General features: G+C 42.9%; 1 protein-coding gene across 1 annotated transcript in view; it reads right to left on the minus strand.

The window, feature by feature from the left end:
• nAChRalpha1 (nicotinic acetylcholine receptor alpha1) overlaps positions 1 to 12,339 on the minus strand; it is a 61,112-nt gene extending 48,773 nt beyond the window's left edge. The window contains exons 1-2 of the mRNA XM_065865795.2: positions 11,531 to 12,339; positions 6,175 to 6,990 (exon numbers count right to left, since the gene is read on the minus strand). The gene's annotated coding sequence lies outside the window, so the exon portion shown is untranslated. The remainder of the gene's footprint in view (positions 1 to 6,174; positions 6,991 to 11,530) is intronic.
• Positions 12,340 to 19,635: the final 7,296 nt, after the last annotated feature.

A 19,635-nucleotide genomic window follows, 5' to 3' on the forward strand; every position in this document is an offset into this window, starting at 1 on the left:
TTAAATCTCTGCCTGCCACTTTGTGTGTGTATGTATATGTATTTGTATGCCACATGGCACACACCTCTTCCTGCCTTTCCGTTGCCAGAAAATCGCATTTGTATCACTGCATTTGGCATTTTCCGTTTGCCAGCTTACCCGCTTTCCCTTTTTCCCGGCCATTTCTGCCGCCTAACAAACCGGAAGGAAGTAAGTTTTTAAACGCAGCCAGCCAGGCCCAGATCCAGAGATTTCGAATCGCCCCTGGGCACGAAGCTGTGATGCTGACTGCGGTTTTCCAACCTCCTTTTTGCCCCTCTGATTTCCACCCAGCATGTTTTCCACCTCGCTTTTCCCGCACAGTCAAGACAGTTTATTACGTTGCACGCGCGAATTGCACCGCTTCCAGCCAACGAACCGAATTCAGGCAGCCCCAAAAGCGAAATTGGCCATTGAGAGCAACGGGGGGAGAAAGGCTTCGTTTTAAAGGCTTCGCTTGGCCTGGCCATTCTTTTACCATTTTACCATTTCCATTTATAAAATTTACCTTTGGCTAACCGAAATTGGGCCCACCCAGTCGATACGTCAACTGCAAGTCTTGGCAAGTATGCCAAAAACCTTAACCGTTTTTGAGAAACTTTTCGGTAAGGTCCTTATAACATGGCCATACAATTTGACAGCTTTGCCAGGCTTTTGGGCTTCGTAACCACCGAACTTGTTGGTCTTCAGCGGGGAAACTTTTGCCCCTGGGTGGACGGACAAGAAGAAGCCATCCCCCCCCGAAAAACCAGCTCAACTCATTACATACAACCCCAACTGCGAAAGCAATTTGTGCTACCCCTTAAGTCATTTAAATTAAATACACTTTAAACTAAAGGCTTAAGAAGAGTCCAAAAGGGGGGTTTTCCACAGCAAAAGTGTCCAAAGCGAAATCATTTTGGAGAACCCGCATGAATGCGAAAGATATATATTTTATATACCTACAGATGGATTCCGGAGGACTCCAACCCGGAGCCCGAGGAAATTAAAGTGGTTTTCTTTTTTGGATTTGGGGGTTGGCTTTTCTACGCTCCCGATGCTGTGTGTATATGGGGTATCTGAGTACAATATTTCGGAAATTACTTTGCACTGTTGGTGGTGGTTGCTGTGGTAACGCTGACACCGCTCTGGACTCCGGCTTTGAAGTTGGTTTTCTTCTTGTTTTTCTTTTTCCTTTTCTTATTTTGTTTTTTTTTGTTGAGATCCTGTTCCTTTTACCTGCAACCGAGAGCTGGGTGTATATGAACTTCCGTTTGCCGACATTTGGCAAATTGACATTTTTATTTTTGGCACACAATACTTTTTCACTTGTTTCGGGGATTTCAGGGCTTTGGCATTCAGTTTTTTGGGCGCCGCACCTGCCCCAAAATATTCGTCTAAATGAAAAAACGCAGCCACCTTTTGTCCGGCAGCATGGTGAGTGAAAAGCGCACGGAAAAACAAAGAAAATCCGATGGAAATTTGAAAGGGGTTCGTTTCATTTTTATTCCCCGTTTTCCTTTTCTTTTTTTTTTTGCTCGCTCTTGGCCTTTGTCTTTCGTGCGTGTGTCGATTACTCCTCTTTGGCCTGCTCCTTGGCTCCTTGGATCCTGGGATCCTTGGGATCCTTTGGCCCATTCATTCGGCTCCACTTTTTGGCCTGTGTGTGTGAGTGAATGGCTTTCATGCTGGCGCCATTTCATGCTGCCGCCTAAAAAGTGTTGAATGAAAGCGTCTTGAGCCTATTATGCCATAGCCTATATTAAGATGAGTGTGCTCGGTGCCGTGTTATCGTGCAATTTTCGTTTCAGTTCCACCCCTTTCTACGACTTGCTCAACTGGCTCAGAAGAGGAAAACATTTCCTCAGATTGGGCTTAAAGGGTTGGAAAAAGAAAACATGACACCAGCACAGACACTAATTCAGCAAGAGGAAACCAGGCAAAGCTGTAGAGTGGCAATCACTTAAAAAGGAAAATAAGCTCAGTAAATTTAATTCTAAGCCCCACAAAGAAATCATAATTTGTAAATAGTATGAAGTTATAGATTAAATCATTACATGCTGGAAATAAATTCTATAGTCGCCAAGTGAACAATTTACATTTTCATGGCTCTTCTTACATAATACATTTGGAGACAATGGGCTTAAAAGCAGCCGCAAAACTTCCACTTGCAAGCCAATTTGATTATGGTTTATGCAAAGACACACGCTACTTATATATGAGTAAGTACCCATTCGCAAGTGTTTGTATAAGACAGATGTCCAATATGGTATACATAGCATGGCACAGAACTTGTAATAGATATGCACATAAAACTTTTAAGAACACGAAATATTCTTTCCTTTCACGTCCCTTTTTACATCATATATATATATATATCTTTTTTTCCGTTTTATGCAGAGAGTCTGGAGTTCTTGTCATTTTTTTGGTGGCTGCATACATTTGCGTATAATTTTACAATGTCATTCAAATTCAAGCAACATCAATAAAATCTTGGATCGCTTCTTGAATATATTTATATACGATGCTTGCGCCCTATTTATTTCCTGCTTAAAATAAAGAGGCAAATGGGAAGTCTGCGAAAATTGCATGCAAAAACAAACAGAGAGGTTGCATATGGGAAATGGCGCAACATTTTATAGCGCCAACTTGTAAGAAAAAAGTGGCTCGCAGTAAGGACCAACTTATAGTTGATATGCCACCAAGCGGCCCTATAGTTTTCCAGCGCCAAGTAAGTTCGAGTTCTTAGATTAACTGCCAAACACACACACACACCAAAAAAAAAGGAAGAGAAAATGGCGCAAGAGGACATCGACGGAAGTCTGGTTGTCCTTGTCATCATTTGGTGCTGGCAAAAAAAAGGAGGAAATTTTTGGCAAAATGCGAAAAACAAGTAAACGGAATTTGACAAACAATTTCAATAAATTTCTGCAAATAACTGACAGAGACAGAGAGGAAGAGAAAAAGCAAGGGAGACAGAGGGAAAGCACACAAAATGGCCGACGTCGAGGAGTTCAAAACGAAATTAAGAAGAGGAAGTCAGGCGAGCGGAAGGGATAACAAGTCGAATGTTGCGTTGACAATATTAGTTGATGTTCCGCACAAACACAAATACAAGCGCAGAGCATACACACACATACACACAGAGAGAGACACATTCACCCAGTAAATGTTATTCCAGGAAGTAAGGAGCGGGCTAAAATGGCGGCCCTGTCATATCGTAGTTCATTGGTTCGCCTGTCAGCTGTCAGCACGTAAGCCGCTCGTTCGAGCGATTTTCCCTCTCTTTCTTTATTTTTTTCTCTTTCCTGTTGACCAGAACCCATCTTTTGGCCAGGTTCCTTAGCCCTTGTCTAAGGCTAAGGCTAGGGCCTCTCTGGAATGTCATGACATGTCAACATTTAACACTTTGTCCTTTTGCTAGCCGAGGTCCTCCCTTCCTGGCCAACTTTTCCTGTTCCTCTGCAGATTTTTTTCTGTGTCCTTTGGTTGCGACAAAAATTTGTCACACGAGCAAAATGTTATCGAAGGCATATTACATGCTGCTGCTGGCTTATGAATTACGAGTTACGAGTTGCGAGTACATTGCATAACAGGGAAAAAGGGGAAATGGGGAGATGGCTGAGATGGCTGAAACCTAGATTGGATTTTGCCTGGCTAGCTGTATAGCGAATTCGGGAATGACTTCCACTGATGACAGGCAAGTGAAGCGAACGTGGAAATATTTAACCCAAAATCATGGCTTTTTATCGAAGGCAACTCTCTATCAACTTCCTGTGATGCTGATGCCCCGCCGCCGGATTGATTTTATTTCCATTTATGTCATGGAGCGGGTTGTCAACCAGCTCGTGTGCTCGTTGGCTGTGCCTCTGGCCAAAAAGCCACCCATCGGAGCAATTTCTCGACTCTCTACCGACACACCGACTGCAATCAGAGATCAAACTAGCCAAAGGCAAGATGGCACTCCACTTGATTGCCAATAATAATCGCTGCTTCCTTGGCCCCTGGCCCAAACGTGCCTCCAGTTAGTCGCAATCACAGAGGAGGAGACTAGGAAAAAAATGTTCTCAAAGATGTGACGTCTATAAGCCACTTTTGATGGACTATCTTAGTAAAGACTAGAGTTCAAAGGTAAGTTTTTTCTCTGTTATTTTAAAGTACCTTATAAACCATAGAAGCAACTAACTATACAAAACTTGAAGTACGCCCATAAAATGTTGAACATTTTATTACGATACCTAAAGCAGAGGCACACAATGTAATTATGATACAACTCAGGCTTAAATCATATAAAAATTTATAACTCAAATGCTGATGATGGCTATGGCAACGACAACATTGGGGGCATTATGCATGGTTTATTCCTCGCTAAGCCGCAACAACAGCAGCGAGTTGGGTTCGGGTTGGGCTTCTATTTTTATGCGACAACGTTACATTTTTTATGAGCGCCTAATAGTATGCAGCGTGTGTATTACGTATACGCCCCGTTTTGTAGTGTAGTGTCAAGGTGTAGGCATCGCTCGAGTTTGGTTTGGTTTGGTTCAGCTTGGCTCAGGGACCCCAGAACGGTGCTAAAATTAAACCAGACGTGGTGGCCTGCGTTTCGCAGCAGAGCCGCAGCAACACGTGCACTTTGGGCCATTGTTGCCGTCGTTTCAGCCATCGTTGATGAGCGCGAAAATCACAATTTTCCCTGCAGTACAATTTGTCAGGGGCTTTTGCTTTCGTTTTATCCTCCTCCCTTTTTTTATCTAGCGTTTTTTCGCTTTTCCTTTTCTTTTTTTTTTTTTTGTCAATGCAGTCTCTGGCGAAATTTGCCTACAATGACAATGTTGCTGACAGCCAACGGCTTCGATGGGGGCCTGTGGTTTGTCTGTAGTCGGCAGTCGACAGTCGGTTGTCGGCTGTCGGTGGCAACAACACTGCTGTTATCCTTTTATGCATTTTAATTTCCACAAACACACAGGCTCACACACACAGGATGCTATATACGAGATATAGTATAGTAGATATAGCCTAGCAGTAGGCTGGGACACGTGCGTGGCAGCACCCGTGGGTGTTTTTCCCCGAGTGTTTGTGTTTGTGTGGAGCGATCATAAAAGCATCGCATTAGAAATTATACGACTGTCGCTGCCACAGATACAGATACAGCTGCAGATTCGGATACGCATACATAGATACACTGGGGCACTGAGATATATATGTACAAATACAGATACAGACAACGTGTGCTGGGGAATTCATTAGCACGACTCTCGCTGAAAGTTTGCCCACGTCACGCTGTCGCAACTTTAAAGTGCCTGTTTCCCATTCCAATTCCTAATTCCCATTCCAAGTTCCCCCATTCATATGTATACCACCATCCCCTCTAAACTTTTTTTGCCCCCTGCGTGTGCTTATCATAAATTCATATGTGCTCCGCTCGGTTTTGTGTGTGTTTGTGTTTTATTAACATTTTGGGTGCATTAACCTGACAGCTAATGGCCAGGCGAAGGCCCGCGTCGGGGCACAGATTTTCACATTTCACATTTTCAGATTTTCACATTTTCCGTTGGCCCCCACAGCTGGCTGTTTGGCTGTTTAGTTGGGTGGCTGTCGAGATTGACACGAGATCACGTAATGGTCGTGGGAAATTCTCGGAAGTAACTTGTAAAGATGCGATAATTGAGTTTCGCGTCGGAGGCCATCCGAGTAGGTCCTTGCGGGCCCCAACTTCCTCAACAAATTATTGACAATTATAACATCGTTTTTACAGTCTACCAAAAAAATAAAAACGACTTGTTCTCCAAGTGATATTTTAGAATAATAATTGTCTAAGAAAATACCCTTTTTTTATAACTTAGTTGTATCTTAAAACGTTGTAATCTTTTTTTTTTTGCGATTATTTGCAATGACTTTTTGAGAGATATTGACTAACAGTTCCAACACCCAGAAAAAGTGAATACATAGCCATGAAATTGCGAGTTCAAGGCTTGAATTTGAACAAAAATCAGAGCAAATTGTTCTTGAACTAGGAAAAATGTTCTTGAAATTCTCCGTTTTCTTTGCTGGGTAAATTTGTGCTGTCTTTATATTTCCCTATACATTTCTTGTAACTAGAAAAAGCAAAATCTGTTTTGTTTGTAGAACCTCCCAAATAAAGAAATACTTAAAAAAAATTGTTTCCAGTGCACTCACCGTTGCTGCACAGCGCGTTGCATTGCCTACAGATGACAGGCCGTCGTAGCGTCGCCGTCGACCACTTTGCTGCTGTTGCTGGTTGCAGTGTTGCTGCTGCGTTGTTGCTGCTGCTGCTGCTGGGCCGCCGTCGTCGTCGCCAGTGTTGTTGCTGCTGCCCGTTTCGTCGATTAGTTGCTGAGTGGCTAGCAATGGGCAGCTGCCGGCCACGCCCACTGCGCCCAACAGCCCGCTGACGCTGCTGCAGTTGCTGCTGATGTTGCAGTTGCTGCTGCTGCTGCCGTTGTTGCCGTTGTTGCTGCTGCTGCTGTTGGTGTTGCTGCTGCTGTTGCTGCTGCGCCGTCGTCGTCTGCGATGGCGATGATGTGGGTGGTGTTGTCGCTGGCGTTGATTGTGACGACGGCAGCGTTGCTGTTGCGCCGCGGCGTCTATTTTAATGGCAGCTATGGTGCTGCTTTACAGCAGCACTCCACCGATCCACGGAGGTTGCCTGCAACCGCCTTCCTAGTTGCCCCTGTTGCCAAGTGTTGCTGCTGCCGCCGCTCAGTGTTGCTGTTGCCGCTGCTGTTGCTGCTGCAGATGTTGCTGTTGCCACATGCCTTGAGCTGTGTTGCGTCAGTTGCTCGCTAACGATGACAATTCCATAAACATCCTTTCGGCTTCCTTCCTGCCTCAGATGTTGCTCTCTTTTTTTGGTTTTGCTTAAATTCCTGATTACGTTTTTGTTGCTGGCAGCACTTTGTTGTGGTTGTTGTTCGTTTTTTGATGGTGATGGTTAGAAGCAATTCCAGTTAGCAGTCTTGGGTGTGGGTGTGCCTGCAAAATTGGCCAGAGAAACGGGTAGAAAAATTAATGGAAGGTGTCAATTAGCAGTGAAACGGAAGGTGGCAGCCAAATGGCTTTTACTTTGTCTGGCAGAACGCCTTTAATCAGGCACTTTTTTATTTGGTTTTCGTATTTTGAATATACCCTGCGGGCATGAGCAAAGATTGAGGTTTGAAAAGAAAAATCACAGATGTCTTTTTAAATAAAAAGTCTCAAATGTGTCCTGCTTAAAGTTCTCGTTCTGTAATACACTTCATAAAAGATAATTATTCTAACAAACCAAAATTGTATATAAAAACAAATGATATATTAGTTAGACAGTAAAATGATATGTATGTATAACAAATGGAAACAGTCAAAAATAAATTTATGATTTTTAAATGATTGTAAATAATTCGAAACTCTTTAAATTTGCTTTAAAATAAAAATAATTGCTGTGAAAACAGTTATAAGCAATAAAAAAATATTTAACAAATTCAAATTGTGCCTATTAAAAAAAGATAAATGTATTTTCGCATGGCTGCAAAATGTAGTAGCAATCATGGCCAGAAATAAATACAAATTAAAGGTAGGGAAGTAAATTTTACTTTATTTGACAAAATACTTTTAATAGAAATTTATAGCAAAAGCATGGAAATCAAAAAATTGAATTAAAGCCAGTGAAATGTTAAAACAAACTAAAGTAATATTGAGAATGAAGAAAAATAAATTCATGTTGGCATGGCTGCACAAGTGCAGTAACAATCATGGCCAAACATTAATGGAAATTATACTATCAATTAGCCTGAAAACGGGTTCTGGCAACCAAGGCACCCAAGGCACAATACATAAATGGAATTAACCGAAAACAGTTGCCAAGTTGTCGAGGACTGGACGGGTCATTTGGCACAGTTCCTATCGAGGGAGCTGGCTAAGGTCGCCAGTAAAAGGGGATTGGAGCCCCGATTATAGCCATATCTGGCGGCATCAATATGAATATGTTATAAACGATGCGAAATCGGAATGGGAACAATTTATATTGGAGGAGCGTTCGCAGGCGGAAACGAATTTTGTGTAAATTATAGATTTTTTCCTCTGCTCCTCCGGCTGCCCGATTCCCTGGCAATTTATCGTATTTGAGTTTTGGCTGGCAATGATAATTTATATATGTATGTTGTGCCAGCTGAGTGTGTATCTGGGGCTCGGCTGGTCTGGGCTTTTTGAGGGGCCACACCCAGTTGACAAATTGCCAGGGGAAAATTAAATATTTTTTGCAGTTGTTAAATTGCAATAACGCTCAACGGGTTCAATTTCGAAAGAAATACGTTTTGAGTAAAGTTTGGCAAAAGCAATTTAAGCAAAAAATTAAATTCGAGTTTTGCCATTGCACTTAAAGTGAATGAACAAAGTTCATGTGGCGTCCAATTTATTATTACTTTTCATTCAGTAATTGAGGTCTGCAATTAAAAGGCACAAAATGCCCAACAGAGCGGAAAATGTTGGGCCATTTAAAACGGACGAAATGTGCAGTTGGGAACATTTGAAATGCTAAAAGGAGTCGTCGAGTCCAAATGTGAAATGCAAATGACAAAGCCCAGGATAAAGTGCAAAACGGGAAAATGGGAAAATGTGGGAAAAAAAAACGAAGAGGAGTGGGCGTTGAGAATGGAATGAAAAGCTTGCAACTCTTAATGAGTGCGCTGACATAAAAATAATTATGAATTAAAGCCAAAGTTGCTTGGTTATATTCTACTATTTTTTTGTGTTGGTTTAGTATTCCTTTCAGTTGGCTCATAATTCAAATGCATGTTAAATAAATAGAAAAAAGGGACGAGGCAGACACAGTTGTCAACGAACTCGGCTGGGAACTGTGTGCCGGGTTCAGTTTGTTTCATTGTCTCCAGAAATGCGACGTCATCGTCAGACGTTGCTGTCGTTTGCTGCCGATGTTGCTGTTGGTATTGCTGATGTTGCTGCTGTTGCTGTTGCTGTTGCCGCTGTCGTCGGTTGGCGCCCGTTGTCTGTCTGCATTTTCATTTGTGGCGCATAAAGGGACGGCCACGGACCCCACGAACCCCACGAAGGCACAAGAGCTGCCAGCAAATGTCCATCAGCCAGGAGCAGCAGCAGCAGCAGCAGCAGCAGCAGCAGCAACATCACCACCACAGCGACATCGAAGTACATTGTACACATATCTGGGCATCTGTATCTGTATCTGCGGCTCTTTGTGTGCGTGTAAAGGAGCATAAAGGACCGGCGGACTGGCAATGCGGGCAGTTGGCTCAAAAATAAAAATGGAAAACGGGGAAGTAGGACTCCAACTCCAACTCCAACTCCTCTCGAGGCACTGCGGGTCGGCTAAGTGCATGGCCAGCCGGAATGATTCCCCAGATTTCTACCAGAAAGATAGCACCGAGCACCATAATACACTCCGGTTCGAGAGTTAAAGCCCAGATTGAGTGCACTGGCACGTTCCCCGGGGATCCCGACTAATGAGCTGGCTTAAATATTTAGCCAGACGGCGGAAAAAAAAAATTGAATTTCTTCTCCGGAAAGAAAGCTATCAATTCCGCTGGTGACAAAGCAATTTTATGGCTCTCCAGTCTTATGCAGCCGCAATCGAATTGCACTTCGTGACAGATTTCTCGGTTGTAAATAACAATCGCCTGCAGTGCACAAAATATTTGGATATAAACTTTGTCATTTGTATATTGATTGGGCAGCTTTAAGAGAAATATTTATACCCCCTTCTTGGTATTTTCTACCAAGGGCTTTGTTTACTCTATAAATTGTTTGCTCGAATTTCCGCTCGCTGAAATAACAATTGTGACGGCAACTTTTGTCCCACCAACTTGCAACTAGCTTAATTTTGTTTGCGCTGCACAAACTACTTAAGCGTGCAGCTGGAGCTGAATAAAAGGAGGACCAGTCCAGCGACTGAGACAATTGTGCCACGTTCCCTGCGAGATAATACATCAATTTCAAATTATTTGCAGAGCTGCTGGATGAGGAAAGTGCGGTGGTTGCCAGTCGACTGGCGGGCGTGACACTTGCCGGCCAATATAAATAAACACTCGATATTCAATTTAGCAACGATTCATCAGCATATTGCCGCGGTGTGGGTTGTTTACGGGTGGCGTGGGGCCAAACTTGAGGACTTGAGTTGGCAACAAAAGGCGCTCAGACGGAGACCAAAAATCAACTTCAAAAAAGGCAAATATTTGCGCAACAACAGGACGATGGTGGATAGCTATATATATATATATATATATAAGGTTATACATATAAAGCGCTACATTTGTGTGTCAGGACAAAGACAATGGCAACAACCCAGGACAGAACAGGCAACTAAGCAAGTGGGAATTTGCGTTAAAAACAATAACAACGAAAACAAAAACGAAATGAAAAGCGAAAAACGAAAAACGAAAAGCAGGGAAAGCTGGAAAAGCGGGGAAAACCAGCCAAGGGAGACTGTCTGACTGACTGGCTGGCAGAATGGCAGGCTGGCATACCTGGCGTATGGGTAATGTGCTACCTTTCAGGTGGCAGGTGACTTGGGGACGAGTGGGCGGGGCTGAGGGCGGCAACTGGCGAAACTGGGATAACAGGTCGGAGCGTATTCATTAGAGCAAACGAGAAAAACGTTTGAGGTAATAATAAAACGAGAAAATCAACACAAAGGCAGCCCAGACATGTGAGCCTAGCGAAGTCAACATTTGTTTACACGAATCACTGAATTGTGATTAAATTAGCAGGAATATAATTACTAGGTGGCGAAGAGCCATTTGGAAAAAAAAACCATCACCACATTTTATATCTAAAAAAACAGAATTTTAAAGGACAGCAGTTGACACTCTCTGAATTAACAATGGTTTTTTGTAAGCCAATGTATTTTCAATGATATAATACTCTGTCAATAAAAATATAACAATTAAATAAACAATTTTAGTTTCGCTTTTGAAAATAATCTTTTTTGAATATATTTACAATTTTTGGGTGCAACCGGATTTCAAAAAGAAAAGTTTTTTAAAGTTTTCCAATTTTTTTTAGTAATAGTTGTAACTATTTTTGTAACTTTTATTATTTTTTGACTGCTTTTTATTTACGGTTTCGCAGGAATAATATTGACTAATAAAAACCAAGCCATTTTGAAACATTTTGAGGCTACTAACAATTTTTTAGGAATATTTTTTTTAAGACTTTCCTTTAACCAAGCATTTCAGGACAAGGGACTGGCATAAACATGGGGCTTGCCTTCGCCTCAATGCTCAAGTACAGTGAGCTCGCACACTGACACACATTTCCGATGCCCCTGTCAGTCCGTCCGTCCGTATGTCTGCCTGTTTGCCTGTCTGTTTGTCTGTATGCCTGTGTGTCTGCGAGTCCTTCTGTCTTTTTGTCTGTCTGCCTGGCTGGGGCGTTGAACGTAGCCGCAGTTTGGAGCAACAGTTAAGCAGGAATCATATAGCACATTTTAAGGGGGGGGGGGTTTTGCCTTTGCCTCGTGGCAAAGGGGGGGTTGGAAATTTCGGTTTAGAGCGCCGTAACTTACATTACAGGGCTGCTGCTGGCATCAATTTTTGAGCAGGACCAAATGTCTGAAGGGGCAAACGACCCACCGACCGGGAAACGGAACGGAAAGGAGCGGAGCGGACCAACCGACCGACTTGGCCAAAACGGATTGAGCGACGCGCGGCGGAACCGGAAACGAAACTCAATTTCAGATTTGAGTTTCAGACACTCGACACTCGACACTCGAGGCTTAGTAGTTTGCTGCGGCGGACGCCCTACACTGCAATTGCTGGCGGTCCGCTTTTCCCGAACACAGGCACACACACAGGGAGACGCGGTGAGGAGATGCTGATGATGGGGATTCAGATGCGGATGCGGATGCGGATACAGAGGCGGATGCGAATGCGGATGCGGGACCGGGCTCGGACTCGCTGCTCTGCAGCAGCCGCAGATGGGAGCCGTTGGCTAGCGGGCTCATTTGCCTGCGATTTGTGGCAGCATTTTGTTGCGTTTTATCGGTTTTATCTTTTTTTTTTTTGGTTGGGTAGGTACTACAAAATATTCGTTGGACTGGCTCTGTTTTTTGTGTGAGTGTAGCGGGGATATCTATGTTTTTATCATCAGTTGTTTTAAATTTGTTTTTATTTTTTTTTGGTTTTTTTCTTTTTTCTTTTTGTTGAGGCTCTGCTTTTGCTTTTTCTTTGTTTGGTGAGACGCGGCGCTTGTCACTCGCTCGATGCGTACGATTTCTTCAACCCGCGGGCTCTGAGGCAACTACTGATGGCCGCCGCTGCACGGCAGACTTTTTCGCAGCTGGGGCCGCCGCCGCTGGTCCTTTGGAGTGGATGCTGCTCGGGATGTGGCCGTGTGGCAGTCGCCGTCGCTCTCGGCCGCTCTGCGCATGCTGGGCCACAAAGCGACAAAGTGGAAGAGCAGCGTTAGAGCCACCCTTTTGCTCTGAATCTCTGAGATACAGCTCCTTTTCGCTGAGCTCTCTTCGAGTGGTAGGTCCTTTGGCATGCCAGTAAGTAGGCAATGGTTTTTGGTTTGGTAATTTCTTGGGCGAGCCCAGAAGTAGGCAATGATTTTTTACAAAGCCCAAATAAGTAGGCAATGTTTTTGCTGGGAAAAGGAATTTAGCTGGAATTTTGAGGTTTTTCATCTAACTTTGTTTAATTTTTTTAATTCTGAAATTCTGTTTTAACATCAAAATAAAAATAACACACTCTCTTAGCTTCACACTCTCTTATCTGCAACTCCAAAAGGGCGTTTTACTTTCAGACACATGGCAAAAGTCTACAAAGCCGAGAGCATCCTCACCCAAACTCTCACTCTTCTCAGATTTCTCTCTTTTTACGGGCTGTCTCTCTGGTTTTTGGCCACCATTTCTCAGCCGCCCGCAAATTGTTAGCCAGAAACTCCAGGGGACTTGTGTCGCCGCGCGTTGGGCGGACAAAAAGCGGCCTGGCTAATAATTTACATATAGGGCGTGGATTTTTCTCCGGCCAAAACTCTCCAGCGGCGTTGGATGCGTGTGTTTAATCGGAAATCGCCCTACACCCACCGCCCGTCCTTGTTTTTTTTTTGTCTTACCAACCCACACCCACCCCGCATCCCCTCCAGCGTCCAGTCACATTTGTTTGTTTATTTCGAAACATTGTTGTCCTTATTTCGGCATGCCTTTTGTTAGCCCTCTGCATTTTTGGCCAAGAGAGCCCGAGAAGAGAGAGAGAGGGAGAGAGCGAATTTCATTATGCGTGTGAATGAATTTTATGCTGTAATGTGTCTCTGTGTGCGTGCTTGTACATATGGGTGCAAATGGATTTGATGTAAATTGCAATTTTATGCGTATTTTCATTTCGTTTGCGATTCTTCTCCCTTTGGCTTTTCCCTCTGTTTTCCATTTTCTTGTTACTGTTTTTCTGTGTGTGTTTTGTTTTTTTTTCTGCTTCTGTTTCTGTGTCCTGCCGCCATGTCCTGCTGTGCGTGTAATTGATAATGGTCTCGATTGTGGTTTCCTCCCTCTCCCCTTTTTTTGAGAACCTTTTCTCTTTATCTCTGCTGTTTTTGTTTCTCCTTTTTGTTTGGCTTTCATTTGTCTGCGTTTGGGGGAATTTTTGACAAAATGTGTGCCCTGCCACTTTGTGTTTGGCCAAAACTGAAACTGGATTGCATTCAAGTCGCATGTGGCCAAGGCAAATTGGCCAGTTACCATATTTATTTACAAGCGCACACGTGGCCATATTTACAAGTGTAATTTGTCCTATGCCAACTGCGTTTTTGTTGATATAAATGCGCAGGACAATTGAATAATATCCATGTTGTTTTGACAGTACATTTTTTAAGTGGGGGTTTTTATTAACTTGGTTATTTTCTTGGGGAAAAAAATATTTTATGCTAGAAAAATAGTAGTTGAGTTTATATTTTGAATGAGAACCTTTTGGGGAAACCCATAAATTACTTTAAAATGGTTTCCATTTGTGTATTGATTTCAAAGAAATAAACATTTTTTAAACTTTCAGTAAATTCCAATTAAACGATTGTCCACACAACATTTAGCAAGCAAGTAATTTTGATCAATAAATAAAAAAGCAATTTAATTTTAAGCCATTTAAATTTATACCAAAATGTTATAAAAGAATATCGTGTTTAATATTGACCTATTGCCAGCAATTGAGTCCTGGCAGTCAACCTGCATACATTTAAAGGTATTTGCACACGCACGTATATTTGAGATAGTGCGTGACAATATTTACAAGTGTGGAACGACCTAAGCTAACTTTATTTTATTTGTGCAACGTTCGGATAAGGTGGCCCAATTGCTGCTGACTGTATCCGTTTTGCTCTGGGCCAACTGGCTAGAAAGGGTTATACATATACCAGTGTCTGGCTTTGATTATTTTGCAGAGAATCGTGCAGGGAAATTTAAATGAAATGAATCCAAATGAGGAGGCTAATATTATTCAGTTCTTAGGAAGCAGAGAACACTTTCCGATTTCTATGTGCGGTCCTTTCTCAATTAAGCTGTTAATTTTAACGTGCAGCTATTAGTCCCAAGCAGGCCACCAACTATGGTTAGAAAACCCGACATCCCTTCACACTTCCGGTGGCTACAGCATTTGGCAATTTGGCCAGCACCCAAAGGTATTCGTGTCGCACTGGATGGGACAAATGGCAAACGGCAAATGCCAGACATCATGGCCAATGGATGGCCGCTCATTTGGCGCTTAAAAATTATGGCCACATGTGGGCAGTACCGCCAACGGAAAGGCCAAAGCCAAAGCGAAAGCAAAGTGTAGATGGCCCACCGCCTTGGCCAACGTGTTGACCGAATTTTGTTACGTTTGCAAGTTTATCGCGCCCACTGCTGTCGCAAGGATCTCTCTTCTGGCCGGAAATGCGTGTGTGGTGTTGAGTTAGGAGCGGAACAGGAACAGGATGATGGGTGGTGGGTTTAGTGGCTTAGTGGGTAATTGGTAGGCAGGCTGCATCGCAGCAGACGAGCAAAGAACACCTTGACTCGGGCTTTGATGTAAATAAGTAAATCGCCTGGCTAGGGGGGCGTATGCGTAACGTTAAGGGGGACACAGGTGTGCGCCTGAAAGTGAGAGGGGGGGGGGGGGGGGAGCAAGGACTCCAGACTGGGTCTGAATCTGAATCTGAGCCAGTCTGGGCATATTTCATTGTTCACTTTAAATGTTAAACAGGCCCCAACCAGGGTATTGTTCTGGCCAGCTTTGCAGGCGAACAGCGTTTGCCAGCAGGTTCGTGCAAGTGTTTTAATGCTTTGTCACCAAAGCTGTTCAGTGCTGGCCAAGTTAGCTGGTTCCTGAAAATTAGGCCAGAAAATTAGAGTTAAATCTGATTTATAAGTTCCAGTAAAAGCCTTAAGATTTCTGATTTAGTAAGCAGAGTTTAAAGATTAAACTTATATATATTTATCCCGAAAATCAGAACTATTTTCGCATTTTTTTACATTGGTCATCTTAAGATTTCAACATAAATGTGACCAAGAAGAGGGAATTCTATAAAAACATTCCACTTAAACATTGATAAGGCCTTTAAGCACAAATCGTATAGCTAAAAAACAAGAATAAATGTTTAATAGAAAAAGATCCCATCACATTACCCATTTCAATCGATTCATGAACACCCATTTAACTGCTCTCAATTCTTTATCAATTCCTTATCGCTTGCTCCGGCTTCTATGAGCTTCCCAGACCAATTATTTATATCCCGATTCAGCCGTAGTTCCAGATCATGACATCACTAAGCCAGCACCTGCATCTAGTTACCTTCGCTGGGCGTCCGAAAAATTGTATGGCTTTGGCTGCCTTCACATCCTTTGTTTGTCCGAGTGTGGGTGAGTGTGTGTCTGTGCTTGTGCACTTGTGTGTGTATTATTGTTTTGGCTCTGTGTGAAGTGCGCTGCTTGAAATGCTGCACATGCCTGGCCAACCGCATGCCAGGCTTAGAGGACCGCCGCAAATATTTCGGGGCTGCTTGCCCAGAGAATCCACGAAAAGCCCCCTTTCTACCCTTCTGCCACTTTTTTTCCCCGGCTCAAATTTATGGTACCGAACGGCCCCACCTGTCCCTCCTTTTTAGAGGCCAGCAGCAGCACAATAAAATATTTTTTGCATTAGGCAAAAATTTGTTGAAAATATTTGCAGGTTTTTCCCCCACAGCTTGACCAAAGAAAAGTGGGCTGTGGGGGTGTAGGCTGCACTGGGTCTCGGCAATTAGGGCTGCTTAAGGGTTAAAGTTGTGGAGAGGACGGGAAGTTGCACATTAAGCGCTTCATTAAATATTTAAGTTTGACCTGCTGGCGCCACGTACCACGCTGCGTATGCGTTATATGAAGGAGCAGTGTTTTCGCTGTTGTTTCTCCACAAAAGAAGTGGATTCTTGTAGCTGGTGCAGCAGAAATAATGTTAAGTGCGGCCGCGAGCATGAAACTGACATGGTTTTGCAGCGTTCTCGCATTTTCCCCCGTTTTTCCCTTTTCTTTTTTTTTTCCCAACCAGCAGTTTTCTTTTGCAATTTCCCTGTGTAGCACTTGTGCGACGCTCGCAGCGAATCTTCTTGGCCGGGGCTTTCAGTTTCAACGCCCTGTGTATTCTTATGTTTCTTTTTTTTCTATCTCTGCACAGCATGTGGCATTGAACCAGTTCGCCTCTATCAATTGGTGGTTCTGGGGATTTGGATGTGGCCGAGAATGTGGCTGTGGTTTTAGCGAACCAGCTCAAAGAGACTTCTGCCCTGCCGCCCCTGACATAACTTTCGTTTTGAGGCCCTGCAATCTGCATATTAAAATGCCGGGCTCCCTTCTGTCTGATTGCCACCGCACAGGGGCTGTTTGCCTTTCACTTTGTCAGGTTCTCGGGCTCTTACCTCCCAGAAGTCGGTCGCAAATTAAAAACCACGGCTAACGACGACTAGATGAGGTGGGGTTCTAGGATGCCCCGCCCAGGATTCCCTCACACCCAGTGCGAAACCCTCAACATCTCTCATATTTCGTGCTCAGATTTCCAGCACTCCAGACGGGCGAACACTTAACCGGTTTCTGTAGCCGCTTCCCTGGCTGCCGCCGCCTACATTTGCTCATTTGCCGCACTGACTTTTTGGGTCACATCCTTTGGGAGCAATGCGTCAAAATCAGTGTCAACGCGCAGCGGGTTTCTCCTTTGCTGTATCTCTTCCTGCACTGAGAAAAAAAATTTATTTTTATTTTAATTAGTTTTTTGTAACCACATAAAAAATCTTTTGTATATAAAACTGTGTAATGAAAGTTAAGAATCAAAGCAAAGCCAAAACCAGTAAAGGTCACAGTTCAAAATTTTAAACATATTTTCTTATCGGAAAAATTAGACTTACTATTTTTTTTACCATAAAAATTTCGCTATTTTTGCAAATTCAACTATTATAGTATGTAAAATAATCGTCAAAGTTTTTATAATATTTATTAAAGTGTCCTAAAATAATATATCAAGAAATTTATTCATCAATTTCTATTGAAAGTTGAGGTATAGTTAAGCTTAAAATGAATTTATAAATGTTCTTTAAATGATTTTAATTTATTATAATTAATACATTTTTTCCTGTGCACCTCTTTTTATCTTATTTTGGCAGTGTGCGTGTTAAAAAATTAATTTTTGCCGTTATGCAAACCACTTTTAGCGTGCACTCCCTTTCCGCTGCCAACTCGCTGCCAGAAATTGGCATAGTTCGCCTTTTGAAGGTTGGCAATAAATTGCCGAAAAAAAGGGGTAAATGTGGGAAGGGAAAACCTGCAGCAGTGTCGTTACCTTGGGGCTTATCGCGTAATGTCTTCATGGGCGTGGCTGGCAAATGGCAAATGGCAACCGACTGCCAAGCGTTTATCGCAGCTCGCTTAAGCCAAAAATCCCGAAATCCGAAAAAGCCAAATTTCATAAATAGTCTGCCCATTTCGATCGACCATTTGCAAGGGGGTAGGGGGTCCCTGATTAATGCCTAAAAGGAAGACGAAGCCGGCAATCCGAGCAGATAGATTTAATGGGTGACGAAGGCGGCCTCAACGATCCTTCATAACCGTTCGCTGCGTTTTTGAAGTGCAAGTGCAGCGACTGCACTGCACTGATGGCAGCTCCTTCAAAAACTTGCTTTATGGCCGTCGTTGATGACTTGAATAATAATCATAATAATAACAAGGACGAGCTGTGACAAAAGCACACCTGCCGCTCACCCACACACTTGCGTAGTCACACTCACAGTCACGTGCACTTGTGTTTGTGTTTCGTGCCTGTTAGGCTGCCACTCCCACTCCCTCAGCCGCCCCCATGGCACTTGAAGTGTGTTTAAAGATAAAAATGCAGTTTATCCTCTTTTCAGTGCAACTAACTGGGGATGTGTGTGTTAGTTTGTGTGTATATCCACGCTTTTTGGGCTCTTGAGTGCTTTAGAAAGAATTTTTGTTTTTGTCCACATTCTTGTGCGCCCTCTGTATTTTTGTGTAGGCTGCCTGCCACGCCCACGTAAGCCCACCAGACCACCGCCCACTTGGTCCAACGCCCAGCTGAGCCTCTACTGCGCTTGAATACTTTTCAATAGTTCTTCAATAGTTTGCCGTCAACACTCTTTCAATCTGCACCTACCCCATGCACTTTTCACTCAACACCACATCCTCTTTCATTTCAGCCAGTGTGGATTTCGCCCCATTCGCTTTGTTTGGACCTCTGAAAAGATACCAACACTCTTTCGGAGAGCAGACCACAGAACACCCAAGTGCCAAGTAGTTGGGGACTCAGATATAACCCATATTTGGGCTGGGGGAGAATTTAATTGATTTAGGATAGGGTTGATATCAAGGTGAAAAGATAGAGAGATCAAGGTAAAAAAATTGGTAAATACACCTCGACTTAAATATATATATATACATAAATATTAGATTAAATCTTAGAGATTTTTTTCATAATATCTTGAATATTAGGTATAATTTTCCCAGATATAATACCAAAAAAATCAGAACGAGATACTTTTAATATAGGTATCATAATTGTAAGTACATAGGTAAGTACCTCCTACCTTCTGGGAACTGCACTCCCTGAATTAGATTACCAGCCAGCTAATTCGATGGTACATAGAGCAGAACATAAAGCAAACAAATCGGAATAATCAATGGCATTCCATCTCCTGCGATAGAGCCCATTGCCAGTCGAAAGACGGCATAATAAAGTCAGCGAATTAAGGCCCAAGACAACAATCAAACACAATCAGCAAAATGTATACAAAAAATTGAATTTTGATTTGGATGTTGGTCCCGGCTAATAAGAATGAAAATCAATTTGAAAAGCATGCCATTTTAAGCGGAAGTCCACAAAAACAACAGCCTTTTTTGAATACGATGGTATACATTTTGCTTATGCGCAGCAGGCATAAAATTATATGAAATATAAACAACGAAAAGTTGTTATGAATACGAGATGAGCAAAAGTTTCCTGGATTGATGCTCTATGCTCGTCGCAATTTCAGCAATCAAAATAAATAATTAAACATAATCGTAGCCGCAATTAGCCAGAGACTTTACCCTTTTTTGCCTGGTCGGCTCCCAACTTTTTGTCCGGTTTTGTGGTAAAAATAAATTAGACTCCCCTCCTCCACAAC

Source organism: Drosophila suzukii, chromosome 3, assembly GCF_043229965.1.
Source record: "Drosophila suzukii chromosome 3, CBGP_Dsuzu_IsoJpt1.0, whole genome shotgun sequence".
NCBI lineage: Eukaryota > Metazoa > Arthropoda > Insecta > Diptera > Drosophilidae > Drosophila > Drosophila suzukii.